Source organism: Typopeltis vanoorti, chromosome 25, assembly GCF_054136105.1.
Source record: "Typopeltis vanoorti isolate ZY-2024b chromosome 25, IOZ_Tvanoo_1.0, whole genome shotgun sequence".
In the NCBI taxonomy this organism is placed as follows: Eukaryota; Metazoa; Arthropoda; class Arachnida; order Uropygi; family Thelyphonidae; genus Typopeltis; species Typopeltis vanoorti.
In genome coordinates this window covers 5,270,023-5,292,470 of record NC_143573.1, presented here as the reverse complement: position 1 = coordinate 5,292,470, position 22,448 = coordinate 5,270,023, and the positions used below count along the sequence as shown (strand labels likewise).

At 36.1% G+C, this 22,448-nt stretch overlaps 1 protein-coding gene across 1 annotated transcript in view; it reads left to right on the top strand.

Moving 5' to 3' along the window:
• The first annotated feature begins 8,004 nt into the window (after window positions 1-8,004).
• LOC150092492 (cholinephosphotransferase 1-like) overlaps window positions 8,005-22,448 on the top strand; it is a 195,506-nt gene continuing 181,062 nt past the window's right edge. Inside the window, exon 1 of the mRNA XM_090414333.1 lies at window positions 8,005-8,027. The gene's annotated coding sequence lies outside the window, so the exon portion shown is untranslated. The remainder of the gene's footprint in view (window positions 8,028-22,448) is intronic.

Sequence of the window (22,448 nt, the reverse complement as noted above, 5' to 3'; positions counted from 1 at the left end):
ACCATAGTGGACCACAAGGGCAGACCATATTGCCCATCTTGCAATGTCAAAATCTTTGTGTGTGTGTGATATTTTTATTTTCCCAGCCATTTAACTTTATCTCATCTTCCCTCATAGTGTGGCCTGTTACAGCGAACCTTTTAAACCTAATTTGCCTTGGGATTGAGGGTAAACTTATCTTCAGTTGAGAACCCTTTTAAAGGTTCCTCTTTTTTTATAGACGGGATTCGAACCCTATACAAACGTGAAAGTCATTCTTCTCCTTTTTTTCATGACATAAAATTATGCGCAGAGCGAAGTCGAATCAGATACACTAAGAACAAATAAACCTGAAATAAACACCAAGACTTAATCTTATTTTCGTCCAACATACTTTCGATTTATTATTACTGAAAATACAAATCGCAAAATTAAAAATTTCGGAACTGAGTGCTTTTTCTAATGTATGATTTAAATGTCAACTCTCGGTTCAGCTTCTCGTTTGCTTCAGATGTCCCCCAGCAGATCGGAGGAAGGACTTCAGCTCCTAGGACTGAGATCCCTTCTGCAGTTATCCAAAGTTACAGATGATCTCCATTCTTCAGATATGCTGTTTATAATCAACACGTACCCCAAAACACTACTCCTGATTTTCAGTGACCCATGCTTGTGTTTTTATTAATTCTATTGTCTACAGTGGATCCACATCTACCTTTTTTTTTTTTTATGAACAACCATGGATTTCTTGAATGCAACAAAAAACCTTGCTCTAATCAGAATTCGGCTTCTGCAGCTTTGGGTTTTCTTTGTCTCCCATCTGGAGATCTGCAAGATGGGGACTCCATCCTCAACCCGGTTGAAAATGAAGAGAATTCAAAAGGAATCCTGTGGCCTGCTTAAATAAGCAACTGCACTATTTTAAATGTCACCCAAGAAAACAAAAAACTTCCAGACATGTAAAACCAAAATACTTACTTTATATGCCAGGGACGAATGTGGGTCTTGAAATTCACGCTTGCTCTTGTTATCATTCAGGGAGTGAGAGGTGTGATTGAAGTCTGATTAGCGGAATAATGAATTACTGACCATTTAAAACTATATATTTAGAAATTTATGTACATTCAATCATACAAATACGACATTTATTTTACAAATGATATTCTATCTTTTTCAATTTAGTTACTTGAATACAAATTATACCCTACGGTTCTTCTTCTTCATGAACTGGTCAATAACATCGTCATAAAAAGTTGGTTGTAACTTAATTTTCCCAAGCAACACGCACACTTGTAAAGGCCGGCTGAAGCTCACTGGCTAGAGCTACTTTGACTGCGTATGGCCCGTGTTTAAGCAACAGGGTGAGACGACGTGGAGGGAGCGGAAATGGCTTTGCGCGCGCGCGAAATCACAGTGCTGATGCGAGGACCCGGATGCTCCCACAACCGAGTAAGCCAAGGTAGCTTGAATAGACGAGCAACATCGGCCTTCGATACACAACGCAAAGCCCAATTATTGCCGCGCAAGCTTAAGACGTCTCCTGTCTACAAAAAGAAAAGCCTAAATGGAATGCTTATAAATACATGCATTTATTAACAAATAAATATTACTTCTTTCTCAAGGAATGAGCTTGCACAGCAAGCATGGAGAATTCGCCCCTGTTATATGCAGATTATAAGTTTGTCTAAAACTACTTCAGATGTTTGAAAAATGAAGAAGCCACCCAAATGAGTCGATAATGTGATACTCTTGACTTAGAAAGACCTCGGTTCGATTCTCATTGATGCTTCTAAGAACCTTTATCAGGGCTCTTTTAATGGAAGGTGAGTTCAGACCCAGTCACACCTTTTCTACGCCTCAAGCAAAATTTTATTTTTTTTCTTCAAATTTAAAAAAAAAAAGTGAAAAGAGAAAATTTGTATTTCATCATCATCATTAGCAAATTTCCCTTGATCCATAAGGGGGTACACATTTTTTCTAAGAATTCGCATGTGTGTAGCAGTGATGGCGATTTATAAGAGATGGCGCTTAAACTATAAAGTTGGTTTAAGCGCCATCTCTTATAAAACTCGTTTACTTTTTCAGTAATTTCTCACGTATTCCATATACTCATTTGACTTTCTACCATGAGCTTTGCTCATTATTTTGTCTATTTTTATATTTAATTTTCCAGTTGCACTAAAAATTGTGCCTAAATAGATGAAATATTTTACTTGCTCTAAGGATCTCCATTCAGAATGCAGGCGATGTGTTGAACCTATTTTCACTGTTGTCGTTTTATTGCTGATTTTCATACCAAATTTATTACACCAATTATTCAATTTGGTCGGTGAATCTTGCACACTTGTACTGGATTTATTCAGAAGTGTAACATCATCTGCATAAAGTAAAGAGTTAATATTAACATCGATAATTTTGGTGATGCGTCCGCTGCGGTCTCCCATAGACTTGTATGTTACAGAAATTTATTAACTCCAAAACTAAGGATTATCCGAAATGCTTGTTGCTTTGCGCTGTGACATATCAAAAGGAAGATATTGTGTGGGATGCACATTTGCAATTTTAGGAGGAACGAAAAATCGACAGCAGATACTCTGACATCAAACCATTTCGTGTACCGTCTTCAATTCTAATTCTTATCTGCCAAAAGTGCCGATACGCACTGCAGCGAACTGTCCGTGATTTTAAATGCAAGTAGTTCGTGGAAATGATGGTAGATGGCGTTCTGGAAAAACACGTCTGAGGAGAAGAAAGAAAGCTTGCTGACGTGAAGCGATACACGTTCAAACAGAATTATTATTATGTGCAGTGGTGACTCGTGGATTGCAATCGTGGAACGCTGCAACTTTCGAAACATACACACACACACACACACACTTTAAGTACAGTGTATACGCGTTTGGATAAAATATCAACATTATGGTAAAGTTAAAAAAAAATTAAACATAGAAAAATATTGTTTATTATCGATAAAATTATACAGTTTGGTATAATTCAAAATTACTTAACAATAAAATACAATCATTTAACTTTAATTAGAGGAATGGATTTACAATTTTTGGACATTACAATTAAATCATTTAATTGTAATGTCCAAATATTTAAAGAGACGGAGTAAACACGATAAGTACTACGAACACTCTACTACTAGCGCAAACTGCATATAAACAGCAGTGGAACTGCGCGACGGACAGTGCCGCATTACGTTAATAGCTCGCATCTCACTATGACAGTGATGGCAATCCTGTGACACGTGTGTCAGCACTGACACACTTGAGGGTTTCAGGTGACACACCTTGGATGTTGAAAAGTATTCTGATGAAAAACCTGCGATAAATCGTGTAAGATCGCTCTCAGTTAAGGCGAAGGTAGGTTTCGGTTCATTGAAAGAATTATATTTTATAGTTAGCCTATTTCTATTTTATTTTGTAACAAGCCTATAAACAACGAGCGTTTTAAGTTTACGTTTTCTTTCTTAATCATTATAATTTGTGCATAGTCATATGATATAATAAAAACTTATAAAAATTATTATTAATATTAAATGATATAAACTTATAAATACGTGCTTTATATATTATAAACTTAAAGTTTTCATTTGACTTCTGTGTGAAATTCGTTCATGCATGCATTCCAAGTCTCTCGACCGAATAATATAAGTTCTAAACATATTAGAACCACTTTTACAAAAAATATAATTCGCAGCATTAAATATTGAATTTATCTGAGTAAATAATGAAAACATTTTTATAGTTGCAATACACTGGAAATTTTGTTAATGATGCAAATAGTAACAACTTAAGATGACGTCGCAACAAAACCTACTAAATAGCCGCTATTTAGTAGCATGATAGAGAGTAAAACGTAACAAGCTTGCTACGAACGAACCGGTAATAAATCTGGCAACCCTGCTGAAAGAAGTAGTCTTGCATGGTCTGCCACTTAAGTAATTTTAGTCGCTGGTGTATAATTCATTTCCAGTAATTGTTAGTTCTTATTAATTATTACTGCTTAATTACCGCTGTATATAATTTTGCTCTTTTTTAATTTGTGAACCCTTTTACACTGGCAGCTAGCACTAATAAAAAACTAAAATTATCACAGAAAGGAAGTGGAAGAAATTTCCAAGATGCTTGGACTGAACAATATGGGGGTGTTGATAGAGGCGATAAAAAGTTCTCTGTAAATTGTGTGGTGAGCTATCCGAGAGTAGAACTTGGAACTAAGTATAACTAAGAAGACATTTTGAAACTAAGCACAAATGGCTCCTAGAAAAAGCTTTTGAAGAACGCAAAGAATACATATCGCAACATCTAAAACTGGCAGAATCACAATCAGGGACTTTAATTAAATTTGTTTCAGGACCTTCAAATTCAGTAGCCGCAAGTTACAGTATTTCACATACTGTTGTTGAACATGGGAAACCACTTGGTGATGGTGATTATATTAAAGAAGTTTTCGTAAAGTGTGCACCATTTTTATTTGTGGGCTTTCATAATAAGGAAGCTATTGTAAAGCGCATGAAAGAGTTACCATTAAGTAGGAATACTATTAAAGACAGAGTTATATCAGTGAATATTATAGAAAATAGTATAGAAAATCAAATACAACAAGACTTGAACTCATGCCATAGTTTTTCCATTTGTTTTGACGAAACTACAGATATTACGTCATCAGCTCGATTGACTATTATTGCAAGGTATGTTCACGGTGATTCTATGCACGAGGAATTGATAAAGTTAGAAAATTCACCTCAAAACACGACAGGTAAAGACATACGCGACTGCGTTATTAAAGTGTTCCGTGAGAAACAGATAGATTTAGCGAAAATATTTTCGATTACAACTGATGGTGCGCTTAATATGGTTGGCCGTAATGTCGGTTTTATCAAACAATTTACAGAATATGTCGGTCAACCCCTGATTTGTTTCCATTGTATTATACATCAGGAGACACTGTGTGAGAAATCGGGCTTAAAGGATTTGGATGATGTGATGAGAATTGCGACAGAAGTAACTAATTTTATTGCTGCCAGGGCTTTAAACAAACGAGAATTTAATTCACTTTTAAGCGAAGTTGAATCAGTGTACAGTGGTCTATTAATGTACAATAATATTCGATGGTTATGTCGTGACCAAGTACTAGAACGGTTTGGTGAATGTTTAAATGAAATTAAATTATATTTAAATACGAAGGGCATGGAGCACGAATTTTCTCAGTTGAACGATTCTGTTTGGCTCAGTAAGCTGATGTTTTTCACAGATTTTTCATTGCACTTGAATGAACTTAATAGACAATTGCAAGGTTTGGGAAAATCTGTCGATGTTATGTCTGGCACGATCAAGAGCTTTGAGAATAAACTCAAAATATTTCAACGTGATTTAGAAAATAACAATTTTAAGTATTTCCCAAGCGTGAAAATTTTTTTTAATGAAACCAGCCCCAAAAATTGTGAACCACATATTAACCAATCTATCCAAGTTCTAAAGTCAGTAACTGAGCAGTTTTCTTCTAGATTTGAGCAATTTCGAATGTTGGAACAAACAATCCAATACATAAAGCATCCTGATGAAACAGAATTCATGGATCTTAAATTAGATGGCTTTGAGTGGTTGGATTTAAAAGATCTAGAAATGCAACTAGCCGACTTCCTATCTGGAAAAGAAAGTTTATCGCTCTTAGAAATGATTTAGAGGAACTTGAGCGGGAATGTCTGCATGATACCGCGTGTAAAAATTCAGACTGTGAAATTCTAAGCGTGTGGAATAGCATTCCCAGAAACTTTCATGCTCTTAAAATCTTTGCTGAAGCTCTGCTAACAATTTTCTCTTCTACATGCTCTTGTGAAACTTTATTTTCTGCCTTAAATAATATCAAATCGAAAGGGAGAAATAGATTGAGAAATAATTTGAGCGCTGCCTGTGTAGTATTAAAATGTCCACACTATAGCCCTTCTATAAAGCAACTTTCTTCCAGTGCTCAGCAACAGAAAAGTGATTAAATGTAATGTAAGTTTGTAATTTCACTTTATTAAATTAATTGTATAATATGAATTCATAGATTTTATATCAATGTCCTATTAAATAAATAGCCTAATATGATATGTATAAGTCCCCATCAATGATTATGTTGTTAAATTTATAATGCATGTATGCAAATGGCACATCAACAACGTCAATATTTAAAAAAAAAAGATGTTTGACACACCTGGGTAAAGAGGTTCGCCATCACTGCACCATGACGTGCATATGCTTGCACGCGTAGCAATATGGTATATTAAGTTGGGGAGGAATCTATCGCACTACGCTGAAACCTTCAGTCTCGACTCAGCATAAAGTAATTAAAATCTTAACTAGAAACAACTATAAGAAAACTGCGATGTGTAATAAATACACCATACTAAACATACTACCCCTTAGATATTTATACATCTATAGGATACTATTATTCATAAAAAACGACAACCAATACGCAAATATCAAACAAGATGCTTTCCTTAGTAGACATAAGGGCCTAAAATATTTAGTTCCAAAAGCAAATAAAGAAACAATAGCAAACATTATACTTATTTAGCGCCAAAAGTATTCAATACACTACCTTCAACAATAAGAAACGAAATTAACCCAAACAAATACAAAACTCTAATCAGAGTGTTTATTTTCCCACAGAAACGAGGAAGCTCTGTTCAAAATAATTGTAGAAATTATTGGTTTTTAGCATATTTGTATTCAAAGATCCAGTCTCGTGGGTAAAACGTAAAAGTTTAAATGCTATTTAACTGCTTTGTTTTATTTTATTCCCAATTAATTGTTATGCAACTCTCTCTGTACATATTAGCATGTCTCCTGCGATTTTATTAAGTAATTACAGTATATTATAATAATATGTATATTATATGAATGTACATATGTCTATATAATGAAAATGCATTACAAAATTTTTGTAACTTTATGCATATCGTAACCTGGATGAGCAGTTGCTCTTAGGTTACACATACGATTGTTCAACATTTTGTACTGTTATAGGAAGCTTACAAATAAATTACAAAAAAAAAATTTTTTTTAAATATGACACTGTGGAAAACACAGTGCTGCTAGCGTCCTTCACCCTCCTAAGTGCTACAAGATGGATTTTCATTATTTTTTATACAAAATAAGAGAATTGTATAGGATTGCTGATGATAAAATTAAATATTACAAGCAAATATAAATAAATTAATAAATATATTTATATATCGAGAAAAAATGGGGGTGATGCAGTTCCGCAGTGGCTATGCACCTACCCTCCCTGATAATGTGACACCTCCAGGGAGTCCAGTCTCATCGAGGGAGAGTGTGCGAACAGCATCGAAGGATGGATCCTTTCCAACTACTAACTGCACTCAAACTTGCTTAACTTTTTGCGTGAGCCATTAGTAGCAAAGGCTCTACCAATCGACCAATTAAAACAAGCAGAGATCAGTTTAATTATTTCGCGTTGGATAAGAAGAGCGAATGCTCTTCAGTGCGATTTGAGAATTGTACTCATGACAATTGGAATGGTTTTTGAACAAAGAGTGTCGCTGTATTTTATTTTCATCGACCAGATGAATGCAAGACTGATTCTTCACTGGAAAGTGAAGAATCAGTTCTGCATTCATCTGGTCGCACCGTCGCACTTTCATACCAGAATGTGCGACGGTGCGAAATTTGTCCATTCGTTTTTGCTGTTGCTTCTCTCCGGGGAGAGCGCACATTCAAAACAACGCTAACGGAATTGTACGGTGAGGCCTACACCTCTGTCGGTCGGCAAGGTGATAATATTCCCTGTCACGCAGCAACATCTGCCCTTGGAATAATGACGTGCTGTAATGAGCGGCAGAGGTCTGAATCCGATGCTTACGAGGGGAAGTAGCGAGACACGTGCGGAATCCTCGAGTGAGGCTGATATCACCGGTGAAAGTGAACGACAGTGACGAACGGTTAATTACTCTTGGAACTTGTGAGAAGTGCTTTGAAAATTTATCCCGCAAACTCCGCTGGAAGAGAAAGGCGGGCGTACAAAAGAAAAAGGTAAGAATTTGCACTTCGTCTCTTTGAGTATTTAAATGATTCAGATTCCCAAAGTGGGAGGCACTCTCCCCTTGGTATTTTTTCGAGGGGGTTGGGATGAAACTTGTAACGACATACAGAAATATTTTAAAAGTCCTTCGCATGTTCGAGGCAGTTCGGTTCGTCCTACAAATTCCAACTCGAACGCTCCTAATAAGTATTTCAAATGCATTTACAAAATTTAAATACGCCGACAATTAACACAAGAAGCTGTTCTGAATCAATTTGTTCATATTTAGGAACGTTATGTTACCAACGTTCAGCCCATTCGGCAGCGTGGCTTTCGTGCTGTTACTGAACGCTCTGATCCGTTCTTTCCACAAACCCTCGTTTTCGAAGGGCGTTATAACTAGGAAAAATTACGTCACTAGTGGATTAATTGAAATACTAATTCAGGTAGTTGTTCATAGATGGAACCACCTCCGTGTTTTAATCAAAACGCGAAGTACAAAGTTATTTATCTGAACCCTGTTTGCTTAGCTCAATGAACTCAGTTCTTTGTGGAACAGCCAAACCTTTTTTTTTTTTTAATAAATTGAAGTTTAGTTACACCTTAGAGGATTATGATGTGGTTCTTAGTGTAGGCATTTTTTTTTTTTTTAAATAAAGAGATCAGTAAAGAGCGGCTCCTAAAAGAATTATTTAACCACAGACGATCAATCGCTTTGTTTGCGGAATGACTCCAAAATTAATCGGAGCAAAAAGCAAACGCGTGTTTTGAACTAAATATTAAAAGGCGAAGTGTAGATCTGCTATGAAATCCAATCCGGGCCTTTTTTTTCCCTTGGAGAAAGTTCTAGAAAGCCACCAAATTTAGAAACTTTGGTTAGTTAGCCATCATCGGAGAAAGAAGTAACAACGGGATTGTAGAAAAATCAGCAACGTGGATTCAATCTTTTCACGTGGCGTGGATATAAAATCAGCAGCAAGTTAGTCTGTCTGATTACAAAGCACCGTTTATGACGGGCAAGCGCTTTAATGAATCGCCATCGTCTTTAAATCTATTTGGATGTCTGAGCGACTCCTTACCAAATGGCTTATCAACTAACTGAAAAGGTCTTCTAAAGTGAGCTTCACTGGCGAGGTAAAAGGATCCATCGCTGCTCGATGTGAAGACAAAAACAAGGGAAATGACTGTCTTGCTGTGTTACTGGCAGTTGCATTAATAAAATTTGATTCCAGATGGCTCGCTCGTTCACCTTTCTCTAAATTCCTCGGTCTGCTTCGTTCGGCTCTGATTGGAATCTTCGTTGGAAGTAGTTCGTGCAGGCGATGTGTTTAAAGAAAAGTTCGCCTTATCGAAGAAGCCGCTTTTCTCTTCAGTATTTTCTTCGGCTTTGCTATGACGCTGCGGGATGTTACTCTCCCGACCATCTGAAACGATGCCATCAATGCAAGCACAGTCTTCTAAACTGCAGCCAATCTTTTTAATGAAATGTCAAATTATTTTAGGAGAAACAGTCGAATAGCTGTTCGGAATCAGTTGAGCGATGCTTCCTGTGGCATTCTTCTTTCTCTCCGCCCCACATGTTTGGTCCAATTATGCGGAATTGTCCGATGCATCTTACCTGAAGTAAGAAACAGTTGCAGTAATAATTTTGGCCGAAATCGTTTGGACAATTCTCTGCCAAAGATACTGTTAGCTTAGCGATATAGAAAGCTTCCCCGCAGTGGCGTAGCTGGGGGGGGGGGGGGGAGCGAAGGAGACGGTTCGTCCCGGGCGACACTTTGGACCTTTTTGAACATTTGCAGTTAATTCTAAAATACAGTCTCGAGAACTCAGTTCCAAATATTGTAATACTACTGCGAATTTTCCTCACAATTGTTGTAAGTGTTACTAGTTGTGAGAGGAGTTTTTCTAAATAAAATAGATCAAGAATTTTACTATGAAAAATAGACTTCGCCAATGTCATCGACGATTTTACTAACAGAAAAGCAAGAAAAATAACATTTTAGAATGTTGAAATTAAAGTTTTACTTCAAAAATAAACATAGTGCTTTAATTTATTTCCCAGTACGTCGTTTTGACTTTTTGTAGTATTTTTGGTGGTATTGAGAGGGGCGGCAAACTCAGGGACCTCCCTGGTGACAACTACTCTAGCTCCGCCACTGCTTCCCCGGTATATGTACGGGGAAGCAGTGGCGGAGATAGAGTAATTCTCAGGCGCGCCAGGATCAAAGGAACATGATTGATATCTTAGCTTGTAAGGACAAACACTGCACTTCTGCTTTTCAGAAGCAGAAACGTTTCCATTTGCTCAGTGCCTTGGCATCTAAAACTGGATGTTGATAGTGCATGGGAGGAGGTTAAGAAGTGTTTACAGGAGGCAATGGTTGACTGTATACCAAGAGTCCGAATAATAAATCAAGTAGGGGTTAAATGGATGATTAACACTATTAAGCATGAGCTGCAAAAAAAGAAACAATTGTGGAGGGAATTTAAGGAGAAAGGTGACCAAGCAGGTGCAGGAACAGTAAAAGCTCAGAAAGAGCTTTATACTGTTCTTACCACCCTTGCTACCTTCTGGTAACAAGGGTGGTAAGAAAAGCAAAAGCAGATTATGAAAGAAAATTGGCAATGCAGGCTAAAGAGAATCCCAAACAGTTTTTTCAATATGTTGCAAGTAAAAGGAAAAATGTTCATGGCAGAATGATTTTAAAAAATGCTGAGGGTAGAGAGGTAACCGAATCAGTCGATATAGTGGAATTACTGAGCGAGCACTTTGCAAGAGTATATCATCCAGGTGGTGACATTGCAGGAATGGAAGAATCAACAGCTTATACTGGAATTGGGAAGAATGAAGTAGAGGTAAATAGTCTATTGCAGAACCTCAATGTCAATACATAGGGAAAAATAGTTCCGCTGCATAAAGGTGGTTCCAAGGCTGCTGTTGAAAATTACCGGCTAATCAGCATAACAGGAATCGGTATCAAGGTCTTGGAGAAAATAGTCAAGAGGAAAATACAAGATTGGATAGATGAAAATGGGATACTGTATCGGGGACAGCATGGTTTTGTGAAGGGTAGGTCATGCCTCGGTAACTTGCTCACGTATTATAACACAGTGACGCTGAACTGGATAAGGGTAATGGGTTCACAGTGATTCTACTGGACCTTGCTAAGGCCTTTGACAGGATACCACATGGAATTCTAATCAGTAAAATGCAGCATATGGGGATGGATATAGGGTTGGTGAGATGGATAGGAGGGTGGTTGACGGAGAGATATCAGAGAGTGGTTTATTCAGGAGTAGAGTCCACAAGATGGCCTGTGACTAGTGGTGTGCCACAAGGATCTGTTCTTGGACCACTGCTGTTTAATTTGTTCATTAATGATATAGGAAAGGATCTGAGAGGAACAGTTCATTTCTTTGCGGATGATAAAAAGTTGGGTAGGGCAATAGTGAATGCAGATGATGTCAAAATTTTGCAGGATGATTTGGATAGATTGGAGGTCTGGGCTAAAGAGAATGGATGTCAATTTAATGTGGCAAAATGTAAGGTTATACATTTTGGGGTGAAACGATTAGCAGCAGTTTACTACATTGGTGGAACTCTACTCCAGGAAATTGATGAGCACGAGATTTAGGAGTGTTGGTGGATAAGGAGTTGAAGTTTAGGGACACATTGCAAAAGTGGCCAAATCAGCTCATCAAATCACTTGGTTGCTGAAGAATACGTTGACAAACAGAGACAAGCATGTTATTGAATGATATAATCACGTAATCACAAGAAAGATATTTATTTAACCAAATATTTCGGTCTGGAAATAGCAGACCATCGTCGGTGGTATTACAAGAACAGTTTAAAAAAAATATACAAGCTAGAATACTAACAATAGATCGTTGAAATTAGAACATGCCGCGTGATGTTATATCACTAAGTATGAAACGAAATATTTTGAAGTAGAAACATGATTGAATTTGCTATTAAAAAAAAAAAAAAAAAAAATTAATGAGTAATCTTGATTAGGCTTTCCCAGATTTTTGATATAGATATGCAGTCATTACGATTCAGGTTGGGATGATGGAGCAAGGCCTCCACGCTTTCCTTGAACAAACGTTCGAACCTATAACGGGATCTATGTAAGAGGCGCGTTTTGGACCAAAGGATGCTGTGGTCAGTTTCAATCCCGTGTTGAGCCAAACCAGACTTTTCAGGTTTATTGTGAAGAATGGATGATTGATGTTCTTGGATTCTTTTTTCAAGAGAACGTCCAGTCTGTCCAAAGTAAGAGAGATCACAGTTGCAAGGAATTTGATAAACTCCAGGAAGAGATAAAGTTGAGCGTTTGTCTTTAGGAGAAGGAAAATGAGAAGACAATTTGTTAATAGGAGAATACGTAGCTGTTAAATCATATTTCTTCAAAATTCTTGCGATAGGTTCTGAAATACCGGAGATATAAGGAATAGGTACTCGACGTATTGAATCTTTGTTGTTTTGTGGAGGATTATAAGATGTAAGAAGACGTTGAATACTTTTTTCAGAAAAGCCATTGAGTTTCATGTGTTGTTGGATAGTAGAAAGTTCTTTCTGTAGATAATCAAAAGTAGAACAATTAGTTTTGGCTCTTTTGATGAGACATTTTATAATTCCTGTTTTATGACATGGATGATGGGCTGATTCTTTCAGAATATAACGACCTGTGAATGTTGGTTTCCTGTATACTGTAGTTGTAAGAATATTTGAAGATGATCGGATGAGGAGAACGTCTAAAAAAGATAACTGGTTGTTTTCTTCTAATTCCATAGTAAACTTTATGCGATGATGTAAGGAATTAATACTGTTTAAAAAGGAAGATAAAGTGTTTTTACTGTGAGGCCAAATAGCAAATATGTCATCTATATATCTTACCCAAAAAGATGGTAGAGGGAAACTAGATGTGAAGAGGACTTTTTCTAAATGTTCCAAATAAAAGTTGGCTAAAGCTGGAGAAAGAGGACTTCCCATGGCTGTTCCTTCTACTTGGCTATAAAATTTGTTTTGACATATGAAATAACCAGAATGTATAACGAAATCGAATAGTTTTATAATATCTTGAGGAAAGATGTCAGCAAGTAGTTTTAAAGTTTCCTTAAGAGGTACATTGGTGTATAAAGATTCTATATCAAAACTAACCATAAGATCTGTAGGTTGTAATGAGACATCTTTTAATTTTTCTAAGAAATCTGAGGAGTTTTTTAAAAAAGAACTCGAGTTGCCAATGTAAGATTTCAGTAATTTAGCTAGATATTTGGCTATACGGTAAGTAGGAGAATCAATGCAATCTTATGGTTAGTTTTGATATAGAATCAAAATTGATGGGGAGGAGGTGGAGAGGATGCAAAGACAAGTGACCAAGATGATAGCAGGTCTGTGGAATGAACCGTATGAGAACAGGTTGAGGATTTGTGGGTTGCAAAAATTGGTTGATAGGCGGAGGAGGGGAGATATGATTGAGACATTCAAATTACTGAAGGGTTTCTATAAAATTAATTCAGAAAATATTTTTGAGAACAGGGCTGGTTGTGGGAGGACTAGGGGACATCCATGGAAGCTGGGCAAGAGTGTGGTTAGCACGGGTATTAGAGCTGGGTGCTTTACTTTTAAAGTGGTAAATGAGTGGAATGGGCTGCCAGAGTCTGTGGTAGGTGCTGTGACAGTAAATGAGTTTAAGGCGAGGTATGATAGATACTGTATGAATGTCGAATAGTTGTGATGAACATGATTTGGGGCCTCCCTCGATGAGTCTAAGGACTCCCGTAAGGAGTCTAAGGTTGCCCGTAATAATTTTTTTTTTTTTAGTTTATTATCTCTCAGATAATTACATGAATATACTAACATTTAGGCAACAATGCATCGTTTTCTTGCAAAACGGTTCAGTAAGAATTATAATTACTCTTAATATCATTATCATTTGCAGAATTTCTCTTTGACACAAGAGTAAAAAGTGTGTATTATTACCATTAATAATAATCATAGTAATCGTGTTTATTATTAATGACTCACAAGTTAAACAATATTACTTATGTTGCAGTTTATATAATAATATTTTTTTTAAATTTAAATTGTAAATTAAATATATAATTTTAAACTTAAATATGTAACTGAAGTATTACTATCACATTTTCTGTTTACTACTAGAATTCATTACAGAATGTTAAGTGAATAATGTTAGATAAATACTACTACTGGGATGTAACTCAACTGCACCCTCGATGCTTTGTAATTAGCTTATCTGAGGGTGATACTGGTTATATATACATATATTTGTTATTGATTTGGTTGCTGTGTTGGAAGTAGGTAGATCTTTGGGAGGTCAAATGAATGATCTGAAAGGTCGGATTAAAGTGAAATTGCCGATATATCCTGTGTTATTGCATCTGTCTTGATGGTTCACGTTCTTTTTTTATTGTGGGCTTCTTTTTGAACTATTTAGGAGGCTTTTTTCTTCACAGTGGCAGCCTTTCTATGTCTTCTATGCTTTTAATTTGTATTGGCTTTGAAGTTTGTGACTTCCTTATGAATATCTTGGCATCTCTGATCCACAAAAATTGGTAATTTTTTCAATTTTTGCTTTTCTTGTTTGGTACAACAGATTCTGGTTGAATGGTGTTAAATATTCGGATAGGAAGATTGGTGTATTGTCTTGCTGTGCATTCAAGTCCTTGGCAACTGGTTTTTTCTGCCTGCTGGCTTTTATGAGATTGTCTCTTGTGGACTTGCTCTTAAGACGAATTATGACTGGTGCAGGTCGTGGGAAGCCTTGGTTTTTGCTCTTCCTAGGAATCCGATTTACGGTCTGAATGTCGTTAAGCTGTAGGGGGATATCAATTACATGGCCTAATTTTAAAACCACGTCTCTGAGGTTTTCTGTAGGTGAAGTTTCAGGAAGACCGTTTATGACAAGATCTTTTTTATGTTGTTGCTGATTTAAACGTTCGTACTGTAGTTTTAGAGAATGAAGTTCTTGACGGAGTTCGGATGTCTCTTTCATCAAATTGTGTTGCCTGTCTTTTAGTGCGTTAATTCTCATTTTAATGTCTTTTACCGTTTGCAACACTTCTATAACTGCTAAATTATTATATTTTACCAAATCTTCATATTCGCTAGATTTTTTTGTTATTTGTTCGTTCTGTTTCTTAAAGAGTTCTTGCACAAGATCTACTAAGCTGGCTTTTATAGTCACTAGACCGTTTTCTATTAGTATACTTAAAGAGTTTAAATTATAGGACTCACCTGCGGTTTTTTGTCTGTTCAGTTCGTCATCTGATTTTGCCTCCGGTATAATCGGCTGCATCGTAGGCGGCTGCCTTACGTGCGTTTTCTTTGTTCCTCAAGCAGATTACACACTTCCATTCCTCACGTGTTACATCGGGTTCATATTTATGTTGCCCGGTTGTTTCTGAAAAGCCGGCACATTTTAAGTGTAGAATCCTACTGCATTTCGTACAAGTTATATTATTTCCGTTGGACGATAACTCCTCCAGGCATTTGATACACTTCATGACTCACCTTTCTTCCCTTAGGCAGTGAGGCGTGATTATAAAGATGGCGACGTCCTTTGTTCTTCGCTGGGTGTTGACCACGGTCCTCTCTGTTCCCTTTTCAACACTTCAAAATTTGGTTTCTTCTTAGCCGATCTCGTTGAATTTTATATCACTGTCTTCGGCGTGATAAGTAGGGTTACTTGGGAGCACTTTCAACTTAAAACAGGAGTTGGAACCACTTTAAAACTATAAAAAACTGGAGCAGCGATATCACCGTGCGACCGTTCGTATGCCTACACAGCGCCCTCAATTCCTCAATTAATAATAATAATAATAATAATAATAATAATAATTTCAGCAGGTTTTCTGGTAAATACTTTTTTCCCCTTCAAACAAAACAATACACCGATAACATTCAATGGCAATGGTGATTATCCCAAATGGCATTTTGGCAAGACTCCAAAAGGGAGTCTTGGAATTGATGGTACAGCTGATAATCTCCTGCAATAGTGATGTTTGTTACAGCAATACAAGTAATAATAGAACATAAAAAAGCAATTCTATAATTAGGATATCGAACAGTAATGTAGAGACGGCGATGTTAAGGAAAAGACGTCATAATAAACATGACAAGGAAATATAAGGAAAACAGTACAGTGTGTGTAACCAAGAGTCTTAGCCCATACTGGTTACTAGAAAATTAAATTTGTGCGATACAGCCACTGCACTATCTTTGAGGGGGCTCATGTAACGTACTATATACAGGGTGTCCCAAAATTCACGCAAGAAGTAATTTTGATAGAAAACACAGGTTTTTAATTAAAAATTGTAATTTCTTATTGATTCATAAAGTATACAGTATAGGGTTATGCATGGAATAGCATACGGGGTAAATGGCCTCCACGGCTTTGCTGGCACATACGCACTCTTTTGTCGAAATTTTCCATGACCGTATTGCATAAATGTGGCTGAATTTCGTTGATACAACGCTCAATTTCCTTCTTCAAGGCGTGGGTGGTCGTGGAATTGTTGGCATAAACCTTAGACTTCAAAAAACCCCAAAGAAAAAAGTCCAACGGCGTTAAGTCACATGATCTGGGCGGCCAATTCTGATCATCAAAACTGGAAATTACACGACCAGGAAATGACTCGTGCAGTAATCGAATTGTTTCTCGGGCTGTATGGCATGTGGCACCGTCTTGTTGAAACTACATGTCGTCCACATCATTATCTTGCAATTTAGGCACAAAAAAACTGGATTATCATGTCGCGATAGTGAGCACCATTAACTGTTATTGCCTTACCAGCCGCATTTTCGAAGAAGAATGGACCGATGATGCCTCCAGCCCAAAATCCGCACCAAACAGTGACACGTTGTGGATGCATTTGTTTCTCAACAATCACTCGTCGATTTTCTGAACCCCAAATGCGACAATTTTGTCGAGTAACGAAGCCATCAAGATGAAAATGAGCCTCATCGCTGAAGATGAATTTGTTCGAAAAATAAGCATCCACTTGTTGTTGTTCCGTAATCCATTCAACGAACTCTCTTCGCTGTGTGTGGTCAGTTTTTGAGTCATTTGAACTTTGTAAGCATAAAGATGCAAATCTTTCTTGAGAATACGCTGTAGAGAGCTTCTCGAAATGCCCAATTCAAGACCACGGTGCCGAATTGATGTTCCTGGACTCTCAGCAACACTCTCACGAACTGCTTCGATGTTTCTGTTGAACGACTTGTTGAAGGACGGCCAGAGTGTATAAGATCACTAATTGATCCAGTTTCCTTGAATTTTTTAATTAATCTTTTCACACTTGATGAAGTTAAATCACTATTCCGACCATATTTTGTACGAAAATTGCGAACTGTAGCTGCCAAACCTTTATTATTTTTAAAATATTGCTCAACAATGAAAATGCGTTATTCTTTCGTGTAGCGCTCCATTTTTAATAACCCTGAACTGTCAGCTGTCACGCGGTCTTTTTTTTTTCCCGTTGGCAACACTTTACCGCACAAATGGCGCTAAATTTAAATCTTGCGTGAATTTTGGGACACCCTATACAAATTTTTGTAAGTCGAACGACTTATGAAACTTGTCGGGTTTTTTAATTTTTTATTTTTTATTGTTATTTACCTTAATAAACATGTGGTCCAATTACCGGAATCTTTCTTATGAACTGCTAAATCACAGAAACCTACGCCTACAAATTTTTGACATATTCTAATAATTACGAACCTTTTTTGTTTGTTTCTTTGTTTGTTTGTTTGTTGTTGTTGTTGTTTAAAAATGAGACGTGGAAGTTCCGTTTCAGATTTGCTATCGATATGCAGGCCCAAATACTTGACTGTTATTATTATTTTTTTTAATGACTGACCTACACTTACAATTTTGGACTTCTATGCATTTCATGCCATTTTATGGTTACAGTTGGACCCCCGTATCCGCGTTTCGATATCCGCGGTCAACCCCGGTCCGAAGATATTAACATACGAAAGGTCAACTCACAAAACTTTCATAGTCTCTACAAGCATTCGGGTTTGAAATAATGTTGGATCTAATATCCACTTTGCTTATGTAATTTTACATCGCCGAAATGAAACCATATGGCTTCATTTCGGTGATGTAAAATTCATCATCATCATCATCATGCGTATCAAGGAGTTAGGCTTAGTGTGGCATGTTCCTGCCTTAGAAGTCATCGTTGAATCGTTTAAGAGGACGTCTTGGTTTTCTTTTTCCTAATGGCTTGTACTTTAAGGCTTGTTTTGGTAATCTTTCTGTTTTCATTCTTTGCACGTGTTCCATCCATTTATGTTGATTTTTTTAAATTTTTTCTATCACTGGTTCTTGGTTTTAATTCTTTCATAATTTCTTCGTTTCTTTTGTGATCAAATAGGGTATACTTTGCAGTTTTTCTCATAAACTTCGTTTCTGCTGTTATTAATCTTTGTTTGTCTTTTTGTTTTGTAAAATTACTCTCTTTTAATTCGACGATGTAAAATTACTGATCGCAGAGATTGTCCAACACCAGGGCAACTCGTTGCAAAGGTGGTGAAAGCTACACATCTGAGGTTGCTAAGATTCCATTCACATTCAGATAACTTTATTACAGTATGTTGTTATAATTGTTCTGTTTTATTATTAGTTATTGTTGTTAATCTCTTACTGTGCGTAATTTATAAATTAAACTTTGTCATAAGTATTTATGTATAGGAAAAAACATAGTATGTATAGAGTTCGCTACTATCCGCGGAAGACAATAGAACCAAACTCCGCGGATACGGAGGGCATGGTGATCTAGCTTATCTGTTAGCGTGAAGTAAAATATCTCGTTTTATATATTTACTTTAGTTTCATCATATCATATCATGGTTAATACGACTTTGTAAATCCTCGAGGGTCGTTTCGGCGTTTGCCGTGCCATCAGCGAACGATATCATTTTGCCAAAAAGTTTGTATTTACACAGATCATTAACATATATTAAAAATACGATGGGCCCTAGTACCAAACCTTGCGGGACTCTATATTTTATTATTTTTGTTGCGCTATTGAAGGTGCCATAGCTGGTATATTATTTTCTATTATTCAGATAGGATCTGAATCATCACTCCTCTGATGCCGTATTTGGATATTTTCAGTAGCAATAGGTGATAATGAACACAGCCGAACGCCTTAGATATATCAAGAAAATCGGCTGCTGTGTGCATTCCTTTATTTATCCCACTACAGACCATTTTATGAACTCCAATAGGTTTTTCGGTGTTTTATCCCGATCTAAATCCCTATTGATTAGTTGCGTAAAAGGATATGGTATTTAAATAGCTATTTAAGCGATTTTTATTAGGATTTCAATAACCTTTGAGATGTGGATAGTATAGATATTGGTCTGTAACTTCATTTCTGTTCCCTCCTTTAAATAGCGGTACAGCTGAAGCAGTCTTTAAGTGTTCTATAAACTTACCGTGTTCAAAGGATTTATTAAGGATATTTGTAAACAACTGTAATTTGTGTTTAATGATAATGTTTAGTTTTTTTATTTATATTGTCATATCCTATTTCTCTCCCCATTTTTTAATTCGATTACTACACTCTTTGCCTCATCTTCATCTATTGCACGCAGATACGTGGAATTCTTAACCCACCGAAGGTGATTAAGAATTCCACGTATCTGCGTGCAATATGAAGATCCCCCCCCCCCTGGGAATTCGCGTATTTTGTGTGTTTTTTTTTTTTTTTTACCAATTATCTTCTTAACTAACTCCAAGTCTTCACTATTACCAGGAAAGAAATTTCGAGAGGAGATAATGTTCTTTTGCGTGCTTTATTTTTTCCTTTAAGTGTCCAGCGAAATTTTTATCGTCATGTTCAAACATTAGGAATTCTTCCTACGATTATAATAGTTTTTCTTTCGTCATCATATTCTTAGTTCGTTATTCAGCGTGTGTGAACATTCTTTTCACAGTAACTTTGGCGATTTGCTGTCTCCATATTTAATCATTTTGATAAATTCCTCATAACTGATTTGAATCTAATATCATTTTGAGACAGTTGATAATTTTTATGTAATTTTCAAATTTATTATAATTAGTGCCAATTTCGAATTTTTTATGACTACCTGCACAGCGCCTGTCAACACTATTAGGTAACGATAGACTCAGCAGTGTAGAGTGATGATCTGCTACTTTTGCTAAAATAGATTGCTGAGGATAGCTCATTTTGTTTCTTATGAATACGATCAATACAACTAACGGAGGTGTTCGTTTCTCTCGGACGTATGCATGCATAGAAGATCGATGTATTCAAGAAACCCATGTGAAGATATTTTTGTGTTTTTGTCCGTATCACTTTTGTGTTGCCCTTTCTTATGGGTAAGAACTGCACCACTTGCTCTTTTGTTTTGCTTCATAAAGAAGTTGCCTATTAAGTTTGGTCGTTTATGTAGACGGGCACTGGCTTTAACTGTTCATCACCGTTAAGCTGTAATCTTGTTGAGTTATCTTGCCTCAGTCATTCATTTACTTTGAATATTCTTGCTCACTAATTGGATAACAACTTGTTTGATGTCTGTTTTTCTGCTGGTGGGTATACTGTGGGCGTGCACGTGATCTCTTTCAACTGCACGTAGATTCACAATTTTTCAGTTATGGTATGAATATATGCATTAGTAGCTTCTGGTAAACCATTTGTTTCAGTATTGTTCGACCTGGAGCACTGCCGAATTTCATTAACTTCCCATTTCAGTTCGTTCATTTGAGCTTTCAGTATCTTAGTTTCGTTTGTTTAGTTCAGTGCTTTTACTGCACAGTTCCTTGATTAATTTCTCATTGCATTCAGCTTTATTCTTTAAATCCTGAATGCATGCAAAGCAGTACTCCAGCGATGACTTCAAATCGTTTATTTCAGCTTTAAATAATTCTTCATCATCATTATCATCATGCGTATCAAGGATTTAGGCCTAGCGTTTCCTGTTCCGGCCTTAGAAGTCATCGCTGAATCTTATAAGCGGACGTCCTGTTTTTCTTTCTACTAATAGCTTGTACTTTAAGGCTTGTTTTGGAATTCTTTCTGTTTTCATTCTTTGAACGTGTTCCATCCATTTATGTTTATATTTTTTAATTTTTTCTATTACTGGTTCTTGGTTTAATTCTTTCATAATATCTTCGTTTCTTTTGTGATCAAATAGGGTATACTTTGCAGTTTTTCTCATAAACTTCATTTCTGCTGTTGTTAATCTTTGTTTGTGTTTTTGTTTTATTGTCCAGATTTCGCTTCCATACATTAAGACCGGTAGGGCTAAAGTATTGTATACTTTTAGCCTGGTTTGTTTTTGAACTAGGTTTGGTTTAAATAAAGAGTTAATTACTCCTGTCATTTTAAAATATTTTGCAATTTTACGTTTATATCTTTTTCATTTCCATATGTGATCATACATCCTAGATAGTTAAATGAGTTCACCTGTTCTAAGATCTTGTTATCTATTACTATTTTAGTTCTTGTCCTTTAAAGGCCATAGTTTTTGATTTTTCTGTTGATATTATCATACCATAATCTTTGGATATTTCATTTAGATCTAAAATAGCTTTCTGTAAGTTATCTTCAGAATTTGTAATTATTCTTTGGTCGTCGGCAAAGAGGAGAGTGTTTAAGTTCACAGTAGGAGAAAGTTTAATACCTTGATGTAAATTTTTACTCCATTTTATTATTATTTCATTTAAGTAAATATTAAAAGGGTTGCTGAGAGGGGACATCATTGTCGGACCCCTTGGTTTATATCTCTTGTATATGATAGCTCTGATTTAATCTATTTGTATTTGATTATTTTCATATATACTTGCGATAGCTTTTAGGATATTATTTGGTATTTGTCTTTCTTTTAATATGTTAAATAATATGTTTCTTTTAACCTTGTCAAATGCTTTTTCAAAGTCAATAAATGCAATATGTGTTTCTAAATTATATTCTCTTCTTTTCTCTATTATTAATTTTAGGCAAAAGGCCGGGTCTATACATGATCGTCCTTTTCTAAATCCATTCTGTACTTCTAAAATAAAGTTTTCGGAATATTTCATTAGTTTGCTATTTAAGATGCTGCTATATATTTTGTAACAGGAATTTAGTATACTGATACCTCTATAGTTTTTAGGGTCATCTCTATTACCTTTTTTGAAGATAGGAATCGCAGTTGCTTTTTTCCATTCTATTGGGGGGATACCAGTTGAATAAATTTTATTTAAAAATAATAAGAATCTTTCTTTGAGTCTTGTTCCTGCGTATTTATATAGTTCTGAACCTTGCTTATCTTCTCCAGATGATTTTCCGATAATTCTTCTTATCGTCTTTAATTTGTATATTTTAATTATCACTTCAATATCCACAAATAGTGTACCTGCAATAGTCTGAAAAAATTTACTATA